Raw genomic sequence first — 21,706 nt, 5'->3', positions numbered from 1 at the left:
CAGCAGCAGTGGGTGTGTGACACTCTCGAGCAGTGACGAGGGTGGCAGCAGCAGCAGCAGTGGGTGTGTGCCACTCTCTCGAGCAGTGACGAGGGTGGCAGCAGCAGCAGCAGTGGGTGTGTGCCACTCTCTCGAGCAGTGACGAGGGTGGCAGCAGCAGCAGCAGTGGGTGTGTGCCACTCTATCGAGCAGTGACGAGGGTGGCAGCAGCAGCAGTAGTGGATGTGTGCCACTCTCCTGAGCAGTGACGAGGGTGGCAGCAGCAGCAGTGGGTGTGTGACACTCTCTCGAGCAGTGACGAGGGTGGCAGCAGCAGCAGTGGGTGTGCGACACTCTCTCGAGCAGTGACGAGGGTGGCAGCAGCAGCAGCAGTGGATGTGTGCCACTCTCTCGAGCAGTGACGAGGGTGGCAGCAGCAGCAGCAGTGGGTGTGTGACACTCTCTCGAGCACAGTGACGAGGGTGGCAGCAGCAGCAGCAGTGAGTGTGTGACACTCTCTCGAGCAGTGACGAGGGTGGCAGCAGCAGTGGGTGTGTGCCACTCTCTCGAGCACAGTGACGAGGGTGGCAGCAGCAGCAGCAGTGGGTGTGTGCCACTCTCTCGTGCAGTGACGAGGGTGGCAGCAGCAGCAGCAGTGGGTGTGTGACACTCTCTCGAGCAGTGACGAGGGTGGCAGCAGCAGCAGCAGTGGGTGTGTGCCACTCTATCGAGCAGTGACGAGGGTGGCAGCAGCAGTAGTGGATGTGTGCCACTCTCCTGAGCAGTGACGAGGGTGGCAGTAGCAGTGGGTGTGTGACACTCTCTCGAGCAGTGACGAGGGTGGCAGCAGCAGCGGTGTGTGACACTCTCCTGAGCAGTGACGAGAGTGGCAGCAGCAACAGCAGTGGGTGTGTGACACTATCTCGAGCAGTGACGAGGGTGGCAGCAGCAGCGGGTGTGTGACACTCTCTCGAGCAGTGACGAGGGTGGCAGCAGCAGCGGGTGTGTGACACTGTCCCGAGCACCCTCCAGCAACGCGTGACGTGACAACACGCAGCACACACGCTGCTGCTGCTGCTGCTCCGCCTTAAACCGGCCATCCAGCCATCCATTCTTACGCTCACGATTTCATTTGCATCGCAACGTGGACTCGACAAATCCATCATTTACTATCCTAACGCACGGGTTGCTTTCGGCTTGTGGGTCAGAGCGAGACGGCTACAACCGAGACACACGCAGGGTCGAGACGAGCACCTACAGGCGAGACGAAAGCACAAGACGGACGAGACAACGCTGATGCGTAAACGGGACGGCGCAAGCTAGACAGTAAAGAATCGATGTTTTGTTTCCTAAATCGCGTTTTCCAATCGTGATCATCGTGGCAGAGGCGCGGCGTGGGAACGCGTTCCGGGCGGGGCGCGTCGGGCGCCGCGTCACGGACTCCTCACGAATAGGATCGCAGCCATGCATCGATTCTGCCATTCACATCGATTTCTAACACTGATCGGTAATTATCGAACGGTTTCTCTTTAATAAAAAAAAATCGTAATTATGGGAATGGGTTCATGTTAACCCCGTTGCAGTCGGTAGACGCCACTGCATTTCTCAAAAGGTTAAAAGAGAATGAATGCATTGTGCCTCGAATTGCGACCCCAGCAGCATCGCGACATTTTATCGATTCGCCGGTGGTGCTGGAAAAATGGTCACACCCTTACGCATCAGTAAACAACAAGCTCATTCGTGGAGTAATTCATACCCGTCAACCCATACGGTTTACCGTATTCTTGTGTACAGGGAAGTTGAGTTTTCAGGTCCTTACGGCGTACAGCCGTACCGTTTCAACACGGGCAACATGTTTTGTCTATTTGTGTTTCTCCCTTGGGATGGTACTTTGGAGGATGAACGTTGAGATTTATAAGGGCACGGGGTGACCAATAAGTTCGACATTTGTCTGAAATGTAGGTAGGCAGATCAGGGGTTCATACTCTTAGCTTTTTCGGTAAAGTCACGTAAAAAATAGAAATAATTATGTTATTTCTATTATTTATTTTTATTTTGTACCTACGTGACTTTACCAAAAAAACCTAAGAGTATGAATCCTTGCAGTCACGAAAGCTTCAAATCTAGATCCGGTGTTGGACATGTATGAGTATTAGTGCAGCAGAATTCATCTGCACCAGCAATTTAATCAACAGCCTCGTTTTTACTTTGGGGCCGTCCATAAATGACGTCACACACCTGGAGGAGGGGGGTCAGACATTTGTGACGATGTGTGATGAAGGGGGGGGGGGGTTGAGAAATGTGACGTCACATCAAAATGCGCAACTTTAAATGTAGACAACACGTTCTACTTAATTAAATAGACTTTCTAATAAATGTTTTCTCTTACAACATCAGAGTGCAGCGCCACATTAAATACGCACTACAATGACAATAGTTTAAAGCGATTTGAAGCATGTTTTATTTGGGGGGGGGGGGCAGAGCTTTGTGACGTCATATTTGGGGGGGGGGGGGGTCTGACTTTTTGTGACGCCGTGTGATGACGGGGGGGGGGGGGGGGGTCAAAAATCGTCCAAAATCGCGTGACGTCATTTATGGACGGCCCCTTTCTGCAAACTGTCTTTTCTACCTCGTCTGCTTTGTACAGTCTCGCATAAACTCCACTATCTTTGTAATGTTTAGCGCATCTGCAGTGTGCTTACTGGTTGTACTGTAACCTTTGTACTGTTTCGAGTGTGTGATACGACATTTCTCGTTTATACGATACGTGTCGTTTCTATGTCATACTCTCTCTATCAACTATCATTTCACGTCTCTATTTGCCTACCTCCTTAGAACCGTCTCCTCCAATATGTCTCGTTCGCTCGATCTCATTAGTTCTGACAGGTACAGTACCACTATAGAACAACACAAAACGGTGGGGGGATGAGAAGCCCATTGCATGCAAAGGCTACACACGCTTGCCCCCCTCGTTTTATATTACACGATTAAAAAATGTAACGCGAATTATAAAATTTGCCGATTGTATCTCCAGCTTAATTATCGATTTTAATCGAGTATTAAATAAATGCCGAGTAATCACAACAGAGGCCCAACGTGGGGAAGCAACATTTTTAATAGTCTAATTCACATTTAATATAATATACTGCTGCTTGCAGCCAATCATCTATATACATAAAAGGTAAATTTGTGATTATGTGTCTGTTCAAAATGTTTAGCGTACTTCTCGACATGCAACAAACTTAAAATTTGCCATGTGGGTACTTTCCAGACTGTACACCATGCAAACATTATAAAAATTGACTTTTGTATTTTTTTGGGGGTGGGGAGGGGGCACAATAATGCGTATATTTTGCACAGCAACGGAGCTGTGACGTCACATCTGTCATGTGACCCATATGCGGAAGCGTAACAGAGTGTGCCTGCTGATGTCACGCACCCCTCCCCCAACCCTCCGCGGGTAAAGTGAAATACAAATGTGTTGCAGGTCTAAGGCGTTCTTCGCGCAGCATTGCTTTATTATTTGAGTCGTTTACTGCCGTACGCACCCTGAAAGTTGTGTCTGCAGCAAGCGCGTGTATGTGTGTGTGTGGGGAGCGGTAGTGTAGTGGTTAGCGCGCTGCGCTACGAACCCGGCGACCCGAGTTCGCGATTCCCGCTCACGGCCACCACCGGTGACGATTATTTGAACCGGTCCGGGCCTTCCCTAGGTCGACTCAGCCTCAAACTGGTGTGGTGTGTGCACATCGCCACTGGGGAGACAAAGGCGGCCGGGCGTGGTGAATCCAAGTCCCGGGCGAAGCCGGGTAGTAAAGCTAGTTAGGGATAAACCCAACCCAATCAGTGGCCCCTTTTTACCCATGCATGTACCCAATAACACGCCCATTCCTGCGCTCCACGGACCCCATAACCCATTCTGTTTGCAGTCACAGTATTTTCCACAACAGCGAAAGGGAACAGATAACAGTGACTCCAAGTTACACAAACCGATTGCTTTGCCAGCTATGTTGGTGACGCAGGCTTTGGAGAGGGGGCTGATTGATCATACCCAGATCGATATGAGTGGTGAGACCTCCCCAACCTGTTGAACTCAAACGTGGCAGGGAGATGGCAGTACTATAAATCGGCTGTTACCCATACTGTAAACATAACACATACAGAATGGTGACTGTCAGTTACCGGGGCAGACATTCAAGTGAGACCCAGAGGTCGGTGTCCAAGGAGAGAAACCAATTATTTGGTGATTCTAGCTTGGCAGTAGTCTACAAGCACAATTAACAAAAACAAATCAACATATTTGTCAAAAACTGCCTTAAAAGGAAACAAATATACACGGCCTTTTGTAGTACAACTAAGGAGAGATGGCGGGATACTAAAAGAGTAAACCTTGGAGGCTGGGTGTCTAAAGTACAACAGTTGTGGCAGAAGGATCTGGCAAAAATAAAAGATGGCAAGGTGTGGTGGCTCTCGACCTATTACTGTCTGCGGATTCGCATCCGCCTTATGAATACAGGTGTACTGACTAGCAGCTGTGCATTGACCTATTTGGCTGAGCTCATGCAGAAAAATACAGGCATCCCGAGGTGGTAGGGTGGTTCAGGTGACTAATACTGTCAGACCACAGGGTTGACAGCACTGACAGCCTAAATTATAATTTAGAAAGCCACCCATGATTAAACTTGGTTCTCAAATCACTGAACAAAAAAGGTACATTACATTTAAATTTTTTTTACTGATTTTACGTTATTCTATGTATGTATAACTTCTTTCGCACCATGCTAACGAGTACAGCAAATTAAACACAAAAATCAGTTCTAAAAAAATCGTTTTCAATCTATATTTAAAATACTAGCTACAAGAATTCAATGTTCAGGTTTGATTAGTATGCATCGAATACCCTTTGAAAGAAAAAGTTGTGCTGCTAGTGTGAATAAGAGGTATGTTGAAGTGACCTTGGAAATGATGTCATTATGGGTCTCAGCTTCCAGAGCCATTCTCGAACACAAATTAAAAAAAAGCTAATGAATCAAATGCCACGTCCCTAACCTGTAGTGATATGCAAACTACAAAACAATAACCATGGCTCATCACCATTCAATGAAATGGTAGAAAACATACATCTTTAAAAAGGTATCGTCCAATATACATTTCTGTCACGCCCAATTGATGTCGAAACACTTAGCAAGACCATATGATAATGACAATCCTAAGTTATCATAACCCCAAATTAATCAGGAAATACCATGGTACATTGTCCATAAAGGCCAAGAAAAGAGCAGTTTATGGCGGCTATTAAAACCCTCACCGACATGTGAGGTTTAAGCTAATCAGCCACCTATCTCATCAGCATGTGTTATGGTGTTAGTTAACTGGTAAAATATACATTATCGATGGTATTCTGTTGACAAATAAGAGTAGTTTACTAATAATGGCCATCTTATGGGTACACAACCTGTCATAATAGTAATCTACAATTTAAATAAATTATTCCAGTCCACAAACAAAGTCCAGCACCACCCAATGCTCATTTTCAAATGGAATTACTTTGACATTCAGCATCATGATACCTTTATTATGGAGAAAAAGCAATTTCCCCAGTTACTGGGTGGAAATTATACCAAATGTGAATAATAGAAGCCATGAGGCTGATATTCCAACAAATATCAATTTAAGTACTTCTTAACACACAAGCCATGTCTTAATTATAATGAAGCAGGTACTAAATATATAGCGATGCTGTGGATATAAGTTATGTATTAACGCTGACCCTGGGCTAGAGAAGGCTCTATTCTTAGCCCCCATTAATTTTTTCTAGCAAAGGTGGCATGCATTTCTCAATTGCAGTATATGTACTAAAACCAATAAGTTTGCTGCATCATAAAATATCTCTGTTCGTTTTCAGAGCACCATTATATATTGGGCTCTTAAATTTTATATATATATAGAATACTATTGCCTTTTTCCATTTAAATTACAATTCATAACCCGAAGACTAGATGCCAGGGCTACTCTCATAGAAAGTGAATATATCTTTAACAAACCCTTTATGAATGTTAAAGTGGTCGTTCGAAGACATTTCTTTTGAATGCCTGTCAGTTGCTTTATTACTGAAATCTATGAATGAGTAGGATTTGCTTTAACAGATCTAGGAATATGGATGGTGTTGTTCTAATAATATCTATGAAAATTAGGTTGTTCAGCAGTACTGTCATAGGTCTTTGTCAAAGTGAGAGTTGGTCACTTTAATATTAACTAATATCTATGAAATGAATTACAATCACGTGAACATATTATCTCTGGAGGTGAACGGTAGTAATACAAATGTCAATTAAAGGATATAGCTTGAATAGATCTGACCGAAAGGTGAATCAAAGTTGCTTTCAACAGATCTCCATGAAAGTGAAAACTCAATGAAGATGGCACCAATTACAGCCGTGCTGATTTTTCACCCGAAACAGCCTCAGAACCACCATATTTACAAGGCACCACGTACAGTGCTCGGGCAGGACTTGCCAGCTGCACGGGAGCCCGTGTGTTTTTTTCCTTGCTTGTGAAGCCGCTCTCGATAAGCCAATCAAGTGCATACAGTGCTAATGAGGGAGGGCTGCAAGCGGGGTCACGGCTGTGGAGGGGTGGCGGGCAAAGGCAGGGGAGGAGGCAGCTGCTCCCTGGCCCAATGGCGATTTCACTTGCTGTGCCTCCCCCGAAATTATGCCTATGGTCGAGTTGATTGCCTGGTAACCTCGATTTAACCAGGTAAGATAAAGATCCCCCATATAGCCTTAACAGACTCTAGGGGCAAGTGTTGTTAGCGAGCACCTATTAAGGCCAGAACGGTACACGAGGGGGTGGGTGGCCAGAACCACGCCTGACCGCCTTTGTCTCCCTAATGGCAATGTGTACACACCGCACCAGGTACTCATTTGAGGCTGAGTCGACCTAGGGAAGGCCCGGGACCGGTTCAGATAATCTTCACTGGTGTTGGCCGTGAGCGGGAATCGAACACGGGTCGCCGGGTTCATAGCGCAGCACGCTAACCGCTACACTACCACTCCCCACCAGGTAAGAGCCCAGTCACACACACACATCGATTACAAGGGGCATCTGAGAATAAATTTAGAGACTTTGCCCAAATCAACCTCCATAATTGTTAACATCTTCAGATGTATGGCCAATCCATTGTTGTTTTGTTGGTGTTGTGGCAGGAAGCTGAAGCGTACGAAGAGTCAACCCCAGCTAAACACAGCAGCTATCAAAAGATACATGCTTATGCTTATATTGATCTCCATTGCAATTTAGATAATTTTATATTAATTTAACACGAACTAAACTTTTGGTCATTGTTGAACAAATAAAACCAGTGTGTAAATATATATTTCTGAAAAAATATGGCTGTTAATATAATTGAGCTCTATAAAAGTAAATTGTAGTTTTAGATCTGAAATTACAATTTATGAATAAAATTCCAAAAGTTCACAGATTAGTAATGGCAGTTATTTTTTTTATATTTGTATTAAAGTGATTTGGATTTTTTCAAGAGAACAATGAAGTGATGGTAAATTTTTGTATTCGATGTCCATAAACGTGAATGGTAAACATTGTTCAACGTGTGATATTATAACATCTTATTTAAAACAGTTCTATAAAAAATTTACATCATTTACTTTAAACGGATCTTCGTTGAAATGACCAGATAGCACAAAGGGTCAGTGCACTGAGCACGCAATGCCGAGAGATTCTGGGATCCAATCTTGGCAACAGCCAATGGTTAAACTGGGTTCTGTGAAAACTGTTGATGGTTGCAGCCTGGTCACCAATAATTGCACAAAACAGAACACTACATTTAGGTTGGCACTTTATTTAACAAAATTCCAGCTCCACGATTTTTTAAAATATCTATTTTACTATCGTGACAAGCCCAAAGCAGAGCTTCTTGGACATTGAGCCGCCTACTCTGTACAGGATAAAATAACACACGGACTATGTTTTAAGGACTCGCTGCTCCATCACATTTACCAACAGATTTATCTCATGACATGATGCCAACAGCACACATGTAATAAATCGGGCAAAAAAAACCTGGTGTCCATTAAAGCGATGGCAGTTAAAAATAGCCCAATGAAAATTACGACGAATTTACAACATTTTGCCTCACAGCCTCTTGCCTACTACATCACATGTGATCCTGGATGTAAAGTGACGCTTGACCACCACCAACAAAAGTACAAGAAACCTTGCCAATAGCCCCACTCTCTTCTATAACCAACACTCTAGTGAGGGTCTCAAAGCCAGTCCTATTGCAATGCCAAATACACATTTGAAAAAATATCAGCGTTTCCTTGCTCACGCAATTGTAGGAAAGTGTTCATCTGCACTGACATCTATATGCCAGAATTGGAAATTCCACTTTCCTATGGTGGAGGCTATAGAAATACAAACTTGACAATCCACACTCCACACCCAGCCAGCCATGCGTTTCAAACTAAATGTTAAGATAACATGCGGTGCTCCGATGCCAAAACCTGAGGTTAAATAATAATGGCCCATGTTCCACCTCCCTCAAGAAGGCTGCCTCGTAAAGCAGCCAGGAGAGGCAGTATGGTACAGGGAGGGGAATGGCAGCATTGTGGTGCATAAGCACCCAGTGCTCACAACTCTTAGAAGGAGGCGATGATGTTGGAGTCCATCTGGGAGCTACTCACATTGGCCATTAAGGAATGCCAATCATAAAATAAAATACTAAGACTTAAATAAACCGCACACCCAACATAGGGTGCTGCGTTAACCGTTGACCTCACTTCTAAATCCATAAAATATTTTTCTTCTCTGGTGACTAGTTCCTGTCAAAGGACGATGATATCCCCAGCGCGAGTTGAGAGCCACCATTGGTCATGAGCACAATCTCAAGATTCTTTTGAAGATTTGTATTATTCTCATGCAGCAGTAAAAATATATTCAAGTGACACATTCGATATAGTGCGATTCGTAAAGTTTATGGGTATACATGGATCCAGTAATATGCATACTGCAGAACTGCAACATAGAATTTTTTTTTATATAATACATACACACTGATCTGTATATATAGAGCATGGACAAAGCTATCGCTCTCTGCAATGGCCAATAGCATCTAGCATCTTAATTGGGACAGCACTTCCACAAGCACCGCCTACTACTTGAGAGCCGAACAAAGGCTATGGATGCTCCCAAGAAGCCAAACAATGGGGGGGAGGTAGCACACAGCCAGCTCAGCTCATATCACCAGAGCAACCCATTAGCAGAAGCCTATACCAGTGATGTGAACACAGCTGACGTGCACTTGCCACTATCTAATGCCGAGAGGGGGTGGGAAGGGCTGACACGAAGGCTAAGGTGCATGCACACCACTCATTGTTCCATTATATCCCAGCTAACTCAACCAGTTTTCTCCTCGTGGATGCATGGAATTGACAGAGCAAAACAGTGCATCTCAGGGACAATAAGTGCATGCATACTAACACACAACAATGCACTTTCCTGCAGGTAAATCTTGATGGGATAAAGCCAGGGCATAACAGCAGTGGTGAACAATATTCAGCAATATTTCATGGGCCCCATTTGGTACTGGATCTCACCAGCAAAGAGTTCAACAATCATGGATAATTGCGTGCATCGAGCTCGAACACACCCTGGAAGTTGCTGCAAGATTTAATAACATGCATGCACACACGGCAGCATCTCAAAAACGAGCCAACAATATTCCTGGACTGCATTTGTGAGAGGTCACCAAAAACACCAAGAATTGATGCACTCTAAACATGTTGGTGTGCATCCGACTCCATACACTGTGCTGTTACTGATAACATCCACCGTTCGCCTACTGAGTGGTGGCGACATCACCACGGCACTTGTGCCAGGCTAGGTGCATGTTGAGGCTACATGAAATCTGGAAGATTCGCCAGCAGGATGTTCCAGGGCAGACTCAGTGTTACGAGTTGACCGAGATGACTAGCAGATTTGTGTGTGTACATTAGTAACACACACAAACATGCAAGGATAATGATCCTCTTTATATCCATAAAGACTGTTGGGGCAGGTGCTGTTTTTGAGAAACGTTTAAGACCAACACCAGTACACAAGGAGTCTGTATGACAACTAGTCTCGCCACCTTTGTCTGTCCATTACAGATGTTTACCACATCGCACCAGGTACTATTTTGAGGCTCAGTCAATCTCAGGTGTGGGAGAAATAATAAGGTCAGATATCATTTGTCAGCGATGTTCCCCATGGTCGAATCCATCTACCCAGGTTGCAAAATTTCATGGCTCAGCACAAACCACTGCACACACTCGCATCCCACAAACACACAAAGAGCATCACACAGCAAAACAGTATCTCTCATTGCAGCCGATGGATGGACGCACACAGCAGAGGGATGTTGATGGGGCCGTTACACACCCGCCATGAGTGAGCTCGTTTTGCGTGCTCTGTGGTGGAGCGAGCCCCGTTGTCCGAAACGTGAAACCAAACACAACTCCCCTAGCCTCTTGATAAGCCCCTCTACGAGTGCTGTCTGCCACACTGCCAACTTGGTCTCCATAAAAGGTACGAAAATAACGTAACGCACTGCCATATTTTCGGCTGTGGCCACCATGCTGTTGGGCATGATGGGGCTCTCTCCTACTGCTCCTCCTCGGCACACACACACCATGACTCACACATAGACTACACGGGCCTGAGGCCTCGAAGTACGTGTGTGAGCGCTGTGGTAATGCATGTGCTTGTCTCTGCTATTGAATGTGTTAGAATGGAGGCTCGTTAAGCATGTCTGCACGTCCGTGTCTTTGAAAGCATACATGTGCGTTTACATGCATCCTTGTTCATGTATTCGTGTGTCTATATTCCTGTACGTGTCCCTGCTTGTAATGTGTCCCTATGTGTAACTGTATCTCGTGTACAAGTCATTGTAGGAGCATGTGTGCATGTATGTGGCGATGTTAACTTGGATGTGCTCGTGGGTATGTGTACCCCTGCATCTGGAATGTGTACATGCAATGTTACGGTGTCCCTTTGCGTATACACACATAAGCGTGTGTGCTGTATAAATGTACAAACATAAAAAGATCCTGAATATGTTATCGTATAGCTGTTGAGGAAAGTGCTAACGCCATATATACACACAACACAGTACCCGTGTAAACCTGGGCATGTCTGTATCAAGTTTCATTTATTAGGTATAGCCCTGTGAACCATGCGTCGGGTGCAACCGCAACAAACTAAATATGAACACAGCACATCTAAAAGCGACGACGCGCAACAGAAACATCCTGGAATAAACCAGCAAATATTCCACACAAAAAAACGTATTAAAACGCTGTGTGCAAAACTCACAATGTGGTGTGGTACAGCTTACTGTGTACGACTGTGTGCGACCTCGGCTAGATTCCACGTCACATCAGCGACACGTGGTATCTAAACATGTCCCGCACCTCCTGGATGTCAGCTTGGCCTCAATTTCTTGTGGTGTGAATATCAGCATTGATAAGACAACGATGCGCGTTGCTGGCTATAGCCCCATTGTGTGCTACCCAGCTTTAACAGATGCTCACTCTCACCCCAACTATCCCCCTACAGCCTTGCAAGGCTGTGTTATTGGTTGTGGTACAATCCAGTTGATGGTCGATCTCGAGCACAGTATCTAAACTCTGAAGCAACTAAAACAGGTGCTCGCTAACAACACTTACCTATGCGAATGTACAATCTAAACACGGGCTACCTCCTCGTTGAGGCCAGTCTGTGTATGTGGATGGGTTAATAAATGCACAAATGTGTGCTGCGTTGTGTCATGGGAGCGCGAGTGTAGGGGGTCAGCGCACTGCTCTAGGAACCCGGCGACCTGTGTTCGATTCCCGCTCAACATCGGTGACGAACATCTCAACCGGTCCTGACTCGGCATGCAATGAGCACCTGGTGCAGTGTGTAAACATGAGCATTCTCCTCCAACATCAGAGTGCAGCGCCACATTAAATACGCACTACAATGACAATAGTTTAAAGCGATTTGAAGCATGTTTTACTTTTCAAAATGGGAAAAAAATTGGGAGGGGGGGGGTAGAGCTTTGTGACGTCATATTTGAGGGTCTGACTTTTTGTGACGCCGTGACATGGGGGGGGGGGGTCAAAAATTTTCCAAAATCGCGTGACGTCATTTATGGACGGCCCCAAAGGTGGCCGGGCGTGGTGCTGACCACCCACCACGTGCCGTGCCTGCCTTCATGTGCTCGAAATAAGCACTTGCCCCAAAAGTCTGTTATGGCTATAAGGGGAGTCTTTGTTTGTACAAGCAAGTATGATTGCGTTTCGTTAATAAAGGCGTTTGTGGTGGGTTGGGTAACATCAGTATATCAACACATCCTAGGTTGGCTCCGTCTTAAATTAGTACCTGTCGTGGTATAAACCGCACTGGGGAAACAAAACATAGGCTTGGCATGGTCTTGGCCACACAACTCCCATCGTGTGTCAGCCTCAGCAAAGGCTCACCCAAGTGACCCCGACGACCTGCCCAATAAGGATTAAACTAAACTTTTTTTTTAATTTCACCAGGTAATGTCCACCGAGCTATACAGCTCTTTTTCAGAAGCGACCTGGCCACAAATTCTCGCCCAATTAAGTGGATTATCACGTGGATATTTACAGCAGCCAAATACTCGTGTTTATAAATGTGGAGGGGGGAAGAAAAAAAAACCAGAGGACACCGAGAAAAATCCACGCGACCACGGGGAGAACATTCAAACTCCAAATATAGAGCAGGCGTCAGGTGTTGGGGTCGAAGCCACGGACTCCTGTATACCTGGCGAGGTAGTTAAGATTTCGACTCCGTAGCGCCCACGGGACGATTGGGACTGTGCACACACACACACAGGTGTGCGTGCATCTCGTGGATAGGCCATTGTGCACGCGTATGCGGGCCAAATTATGTCTACGTCCATAAACATCGTGGTCGCTTGCACAAAACACGCGTGTTTGTTTACCTTAGTTTGTTAGCTTAAGCAGTACAAGCTCAAGTAGGGAATTGGTTTATGCAACCGGCTAGTTCTTCTTGTGGAGTTGCGTGTGTGCACCAGGCTGCGTGGACATGCATGCGTACAAGTCAGTATATGCACCTAAGGGTACCACCATGTTTCTTGTTTATAATACGTGCTGTGAAACGGGCCAGGCTGTTATATGGATCTGGGCATTTTGCGTGTCCAACTCGAATACATCAGATCACATTTAAATGTGCGCATATCACATAGTGATGTTGGTGTACGTGCAGAAGATGTTACACTGCGTGTAATGTGAATAGTGGACAAATTCAATCTTGATTTTAAGTTTTCGTGACTACAGGAATCCATAATCTTTGGCGGTAAAGTCACGTAGGTAGAAAAAAACATTATTCTTGACTCACAATGCATGAAGGCGTGAACTGACTTTGGTGTACTGCTGTGCTATAAAGATTTTCGCAAGCGTTTGTAAATCCATTGCTTGAATTACACTGCACATAACCACTTAGTACGTGAACCCATTTACATTAACAGGACGAATTACCAACGTAAACAACATACTACTGTCATGTAATAAACACACTATACTCTTTGGTTCTTTCGGTAAAGTCACGTAGGTAGAATAAAAAATAAATAATTAAAGCCGGAATTTTTAAGTCACGTACGTACCCTCCTGTACCATGTCCACAGTACAGCAGTGTCAATGTAGACTGAATACACTGACACGCGTTGACGGTGTTGTTCCTGCAGTATGCAGCATTGCTTTAGTGGTACTGGAATATTGTGGAGACTTTCTTGAAGTCGTTACATACTCTTAGGTTACACGTGTACCTCCGTTGATACACACCGCTCCACTGTATTATAATCAATCGACAAAGCCATCGTCTCCCATCAAAACCCCTCCCATAACCCGCCGTGTTCACGTCCTGTGTCTGCAGTGTAAGGTAGTCCCCATATGTAAGACATGTTTTTATAGTACCCTTGCATTTGGTGGAAATTATAAGCATAGTGTACCATTTGCAATCACCTTTTTTAGCCTATAGGTCTCTTCAATCAATATTGTACGCACACAGCAACGTCACACGCTGGTTTATATGTGGCGCATGTCGAATTACCGTGGTAGTATGGCATTTAGAATTCTGACACGTGAACACCTTACTCTTCAATTCAACATCAATACCACCTCACACATTGCCAGTATGGTCATTTATACCTCTTCCCACAATGAGTTGATACAAGCAAGGCACAATTTAGTGCTGCATGCAACGGGAACCTAGTATGGTGTTTATTTCGCGTCCACGTCTCCTAGACCTCCGAGTCAAACATCAACGCAACCTTCACATGAACACCACCACCACCACGACTGTGTGCGTGCATGACAGCGAGGATATTAAGTCCACACTAAGCGTGATGTTCTTGCGGTTTGCGTGGTATATTCATCTCTGATATCCACACACAAACCATACCCTCCCAATGAAACATCAAAACACGTATGATTATGCACATAATGTAAATAACACCAACAATCCAACATCCACACACGGGACCAAACCCTACACACAGTATTAGTGTAACCTGCATGTTTTATTGTGTACGTTTAAGTGGTGTGGTGGTATGTATTGTTTTACTTCGTAGTATGCTTATTTCTAATTATGTAGACAAAGGTTTAATGACACAGCCCTCAGCTCGCATCAACACCTCACATTGATACAACTTCATATGCCTGTGTTGTGTGGTGTAAGTATACGTTGTATGTTTGTGTTTTCTTGTGGTTTATGTATAATTCTATACACAATGTAATATCAAATCCACACACAACCCTCGACGTTCAACATCGAGCCATATCAACACAGCAGGTCATCTTCCTGTGACATGCAGTGTTTGTTAATGTGGTTATTGTATTCGATATGGTTATGTAATTGTGTAGATATGTAATGTCATCTCACACAGCCCCCCTCACATCTCAACATCAACACACAGTAGGATATTTCCCTTTCGTGTTTATTAGTGTGTAGTTTGTGGTATTTACGTATTCTATGTGACGTGTTTGATAGTTGCATACAATGTGATCATTGTAGAGAACTAAGTTGTATACAATGTGATCATTGTAGAGAACTAAAGATGTAATAATGAATCACGCAGCCCTCAACTCTCATCAACCTATAACAGTGGGCATCTTCCTGTGAAACTGCTTGTTAGTGGATGTATTGCTGCCCGTGGTAATTTTATATTCTGTGGTATATCGTGTTTATGCGACTGTGTAGAGATAAAACCGTGTAGATTTATAATATTAAAGCTCTCAAAAAGCCCTCTCAGCATCAACATAGGAGGGCATCTTCCTGTGGCAATGTTTGCCGTGTGTCCATCGTGACCCATATACCTGTTCTACTCAATGTGGCATGCCGTGTGTACGCGATAATGTGAATTGTTGTTGTGATAAAGCTGTAATCGTGTACAGAATTTGAGATGTTCCCACGAAATGTCTCACTCTGGGCCCTCTCCTCACCTCTCAGTTGTCCGCCGTTCTCTCGGGCCGCGCCCGCAGCCTCATCTCCGGGTCCGGGGGGGGGGGTTGTTGCGACGACGACGACGAAGACGACCAAGAAGAAGAATAAGAAGACCAAGAAGAACGAAATGATGAAGGTGGACAATGAGGGGGGGGGGGGGGGAGAATTGAGACGAAGACGACGATGCGAACGAAGCAGGAGACAAAAGCCGCTCCTCAGCCTCCCCGGCCCGAGACTCCGGGCCTCATGGCCGGGGCGTGCGACAGCCGCCTCCTCTGAACACGAGGCTGCTGCAGGAGAGCAACGAGAAGAACAACGAGGAGGTAGGAGATGAGAACGAGGGCGATAAAGAGGGGAAGAGACGAGCGGCTACTCCATAGCCGCCATGTCGGGAGCCGATATAGTCCCCGGGCCGCGGCGTCTTTTCGCAAGCGTCGACGGCGACGAGACGCGGCTTGAGGGCACAAATCGTTGTTGTTTTTCACCGTTTGATTGTTATCGTCCGTTCTGAGCGTTTTACTTTCGTTGTCAACCTTTTTTTGTTGTCCGAGCGCGCTTTAGTCGTAGTGAAATGTAACCGTGCGCAGGGACACGGCAGGGGCGCGAGGGAGTGAGGTGCCGCACACTTGACCTCGCGCAAGGATACAACGGGGGGCGGGGCGAGGGGAGGAGGAGGGGGAGGAGGAGGGGGCTGTGGTGAACTGTACTGGGCGTGGCGGAGGCGAGAACCGAGGTGGCATTCGCAAAGCACGGAGCCCGGAGTATGCGGCATAGTAGAGATAAACACGGGCCTGGAGTGAATTATAGAAAACACGGAGCCCGGAGCGTGCGACACGGTCGAGATACATACGGAGCCTGGAGTGAAAAGCACGGAGCCCGGAGTAGGCGACACAGTAGAGATAAACACGGAGCCTGGAGTGTTATTATAGAAAACACGGAGCCTGGTGTTAATTTCACATCAATAGAGTACACGAATCAGGGAATGATTTCTACATTTAAACTCAGAAAATGTAAGCCATCGCACTGTGCAGTCAATCTAAACACTGGACCGGAAGTCCACTGCACGAGAAAACGCGGAGCACGTTCTAAATAAAAACTAGGAGCCTGGAGCACATTCTACATCCAACCACGGAGCATGGAGCATATTCTAAATCTAAGCATAAGTACATTATAAAAAAATCGGAGTGCATTTCAAAGCTAAACACGGAACATGGATTATTCTTCCGTTGTATAAGTACACCATCCAACTGGATGATCATGGCTAACGGTGAACATATCCCAGGTAACATAACGTTGACCCAACGTTGGCATGTGGTTGGAACCGTCAGGCCAAAGTTCCATATTTTCTCAGATGTATGCTGGAGTCGACTCCATCGGCACCTGGAGCACATTTTACAGAACGCAGCCTTGAAGGCCAACCTTAAACTAAACCACGTGGTGAACGCTTCCCAATAAACATGGGACGTTGGACCAACGTTGCGTGTTGACTGGGTTTCGGTCCAGAGGCTGCATCCAATTGTCCAGCAAAACATGCAATCCAGAATAAATCCTGTAGGAAAACAGTGTTGAGTAAAGCATATGGGGAAAAGCTAGCCTCAATCGTGAAATAAAATCTGCAGGGAACACACACGGATACCGTGGGGTTGATTGAACAGACCTGTCGCCTGTGTTTTTGAGATGTACTGTATCCGAAGGCTTGATTTATTGATTTATTTCATGAGACACAAATCATGAAATCCACTCTTGCAGGCAAAAAACACCGGGAGCTGGAGTGAAACTGGGCCAAACACCGATGTGGAGTTCTCAGACGCGGAGCCTGGAGTCAACCTGGAAGAAAAACAAAGAGCATGGAGTCACCCCACCTCCCCCCAGGGAAGCCATGAGTGGAGCTCTCAGCGCTAAAGGAAAACCCGGAACCTGAAATAAACTCTCACTCAAAACCCGGAACGAAGCTCACAAAACACGGAGCCTGGAGTAACACCTCTAAAACCAAAACCTGGCTCTGAATCCGCAGCTTGGAGTGACTCCGAAACTAAAACTCAAACTGGATCCCACACACCGGTGGCCTGGACTAGCCTCCTAAAAGCACAACCTGGAATGGAATACGAAACAGATCGACAACCCGGAGGATTTCGTAAGAGTCCAAGATCCGGTTATCCACAACTTGGGGGGTGGAGCTGAAAAAGAAAACCCGACACAAAGTGGGAAGCAAACTCCGGGGCGGAGCCAGTAAAACCGGCCCGGAGTGCGGAGGGACTTTCTCGCCGTGGCCGGCATGAGTTCGTCCAGGCAGACGATGGGGCCCAAGAACAACGCACGGTTTTCATCGCTGTCCGTCAAATTGTGGACGTTACCAATGTTTGACAGCACCCAGAGCGCCTTGGTAATAATGGTCACACAACCCGCCGCACCGTTTTGTCCCCAGTGGGCCAAGCTGGTGGCTGGGTCACTCCGCAGCCACGTGTGGCGTTGTTGCAGAACTGCATGGCCCCAGGAAAACAACAGCCGCCATTCGCAACTAAGTAGCCGTGACGACGCCACAGCGATTGTGCCAGGCCAGGTCCACTTTGAGGCCATGTGAAATGTCGAAGGCTCTCTGGCAGGTCACGAGACAGACCTCAGGTGCCACGGGTTGACGTGACTGGCAGACGCGCACCACCTTTGCCTCCCCTACTTGTGCCAACTTGCTGCGTATTTGAGCTTTCGCTCCTCTGCCGTCCGTTGTTGTTTGGGGGCGAATGCCTCCAACTGCTCGGTAGCTTTCTTCACGACCTCTCCCACCGCCAGAGGCCGATCTTAACATTACTGGTACCAGCCATAAATAAGTCAACTCAGCTCCACATCCTCCTGTGCCACATCAGCTCCATCTCTTCCCCTATTCGTGCCGCGCCCGTTTATTCCCCTCTAATCCGGACTGGCAGTCTCAACACACATGCAACTTCACAATCGATAACAATCTCACAGGTGATGAACAAAAGCCATGAGTGCTGAATGCATCTGGCAATTACAGTCGTGTGTGTGTTTTTAATTGACACTCGACTGTCCTTTGTGTGGCCGTCCTGTACATTGTTTGGGTTAGGCAGCAATGCTTTTGGGCTCATCAAGGCTTTACTGTGAATTGTCTCGGTAGAAAACACAGCACATGCATGCATCGGTAATTACGGTCTATAATCGCCCAGCAGACTGACATAACAAACATAAATAAACATGCATTAAGCCTACTTGTCGACAGTATAAGTAGCAAACTAAATATGCAGACAGGACTCCTCTTGCCCATATTTATATCCACGTAAAAAGTATATATATACATTTTGTTTACATCCCATTGACCATACGGCCTGCTGAGAGCACACAATATCAGCAGCATTGGTTTTATAAGGAAACTGGACACCGGTGTCAATATTCAGGCTTGCTTCTGACATGCTATGTATATTTTGTAGCGCAGTGCGCGAACCACCGTTCTCATCGTTCACCAAGTGGCTCTGAATCGGAATGATCAGCACAAGGCACTGCCACGAGTAAAATGTACGACTATCTATAATAATAAGCCTATATTATTGTACTCTATGTTCATGTAAATATAGAAAAGCAGGGAGCAAGTTCACATTGTACAAATACGACTGCAGAAAACACGATTTCAACATTGCACAACGCTATTAAGTCTAAGTTTGAATGATTATTTGGTTCTTTCGGTTAAGTCACGTCTAAAGATAAAATAATAAATTAAATTAAATAATAGCATACGACATTTCGATTGTAACACAAGCAATCATCATCAGGTATAATGATTGCTTGTGTTGCAATCGAAACGTCGTATGCTATTATTTAATTTAATTTATTATTTTATCTTTAGACGTGACTTAACCGAAAGAACCAAATAATCATTTACTGCAGTCACGAAAGTTCTAAAATTAAGATCTAAGTTTGAAATATACGTTATTTAAGATGTTAAATATTAAGTGATATACAGTGGAAAACAAAAAAATTGTGTGAATTTCCACTCCTTTCCGTTGTACAAAACAGCTCTCGCTGTAAATGGTGAGGTCTCTATCAGGTGCTAGAGGGATTTATTAATCTGAAAGCCCCATCAGCTGATAGATTGGGTCTTGTTTCCTTTTGGCAAACATTATAAACACCCCCCCCCCCGTCTCCGATTTGTTCCATGGTTTATTATTACACAATTTTCCAAGGCGAGCCAAATGTTTACTTGTTTTGTTTAGTTGGGATATCAGTGCAATCTGTGAGTATACGCATCTGTAAAAAAAAAAAAAACAGTCGGTTTTAACAGTCGTGTGTGTAATTTTTGTCAACAGACCTTGCAGAATAGCATGATTCAGTCTGCACGATCAGTGAGCAAAGCCCAGTTCCAGACTGCAACATCCCAACGTATTGTTTAGTTTAGTTTAATTATCTCTGTGCCATTCGTGCTTCCGTCTCGGCTTTTTACTGAATACTGTATAGCGTGTTTGAATCGTGGATTGGTTGATTGCAGCAATAAAACAGTACTGTCCTGTAAATGGTGAATTCTAATATCATATCACTGTTGTAAAACGCATGTGCCTCGTGACTTACCAGTGGTATCCTGACCTCCAGTATTATAGGCGTTTATAGCACCCAGTAGCCGGATACGGCTTGCTGATGAGCCCTTATGCGGGTGAAATGATAATGGCTTCATTGACAAACACAGGCAAGACTGTCCTGTGTTGGAGTGGTTCTATTCTGATAAACCATCTGATAAACCACCTTAGGCCATGCTCACTGCGTATCATGCTATTGTATGATTGTTGTTTCTTATGAAAGATGAAAGTGATGGAGCATATATTATGGATGATGGCCCGGGACATTAAAACGACAGCCTTACTGTATGTTGATTGAAGGGCTTCAGTGTAGATAGGATATCAGAATTAAACATACCCATGTTTACGTTGATTAAATTATTTGGCGCAACACATTTGTTAATAACACTGCCTTAAAAGCAAAAAATTCAAATAGTTGATGTTTTCGACAATGGCCCTTTTTCATAGCACATAGAGAAGCCAGAAAATGGAGTGGTTAATAGTTGGAGACTTACTTTACACCATGGGGCATGATGAGAATCAAACTATATTTTATATATACCATATTAAACAAAAAGTTGTTCTGGCTAGAGGGAAGGACAGATGGACGATCGCATCCAAGGCACGTTAAATTAAAATTATTTTCTGATGAACAGTTTTAAAATGGACCATATGAACATAGGTAATGTGGGGGCCGTTGGCCCCCGGGGTCCCTCCCGCCTGCATCCCCTATTCCGTTTACGTTACCCCACCTCCCTATTACTCGCTACGGTTTCGCCGGCATTCGAATGCGACGCCCCTACTGTTACAGCCTCGCGCCGCGCTCCCACGCTGCGAGCATACGTGCGCACATCATCGTCAATCAAACGCCGTGCTCGCAGTATAGCCCTGTGCGGCACGTTACCAATGCGCATCCGTATCCGACATGTAACGAACGTATGCACACACACACACACGCCGCTCCGTGCACTCCAACTCCACACCAACTACGCAAGTTATGATCGCGCACCTGTATCACACACGGAGTGAACACACGCGACACCCACTCTTGCGCCGCTCTGCGCAGCGCTCGCCGTCTGCTGGCCGCTTGCGTTATGATCGCGCACCTGGGGTACGCCTATTACGCACGCCGCGAGCTTACGCACACACAGTACCACACGCGTTCCCCCACGCAACCCGCGCGCTCAGCTCCGCGCAGCGCTCACTCACGTGGCGAACCACGGTGCACACAGCGCACCCACACGCTCACACCGCACGACAAGATCACGCGAGACCACGCTTCGCTATTAATGATTTATTATATGCTACCTGCGAATTGATGTGTAATCAGTGAGTCGACGAGGCTGGCCTATTCCACTAAACCTGTACCTATTCCCTATTTATCGGCTTACGATACCCTACTTCACCTCCCCACTCACTGTTTGGTGCCCGCGGAGGTTCGCTGCTCTCTGCGCTAACAGCGTACCTCGATGCGTCGCACGGACGTCCGGGTCGCTGGCTGGAAGTCCTGCTGGTCCGCTGGCCTGGAGAGAAGGGAGCTATTTTCCCTCTGCGCCCCTCTATTTATCCTCCCTACCTTCAAGGGGATGCTGCGCTAAACAATGGGCTCGCGATCCTCTGGCACGCGCACGGCGGTTCTGGGT

General features: G+C 45.9%; 1 protein-coding gene across 1 annotated transcript in view; it reads right to left on the bottom strand.

Moving 5' to 3' along the window:
• The window catches only part of LOC133345001 (histone-lysine N-methyltransferase 2C-like), a 173,263-nt gene extending 157,142 nt beyond the window's left edge, over positions 1 to 16,121 (bottom strand). The window contains 1 exon segment of the mRNA XM_061555338.1: positions 15,507 to 16,121. The gene's annotated coding sequence lies outside the window, so the exon portion shown is untranslated.
• Positions 16,122 to 21,706: the final 5,585 nt, after the last annotated feature.

Source organism: Lethenteron reissneri, chromosome 21, assembly GCF_015708825.2.
Source record: "Lethenteron reissneri isolate LAM-NWPU_2019-01 chromosome 21, ASM1570882v1, whole genome shotgun sequence".
Taxonomy (NCBI): Eukaryota; Metazoa; Chordata; class Hyperoartia; order Petromyzontiformes; family Petromyzontidae; genus Lethenteron; species Lethenteron reissneri.
Note: the sequence above shows the minus strand (reverse complement) of the source record. Positions and strands in the feature narration are given on the sequence as shown.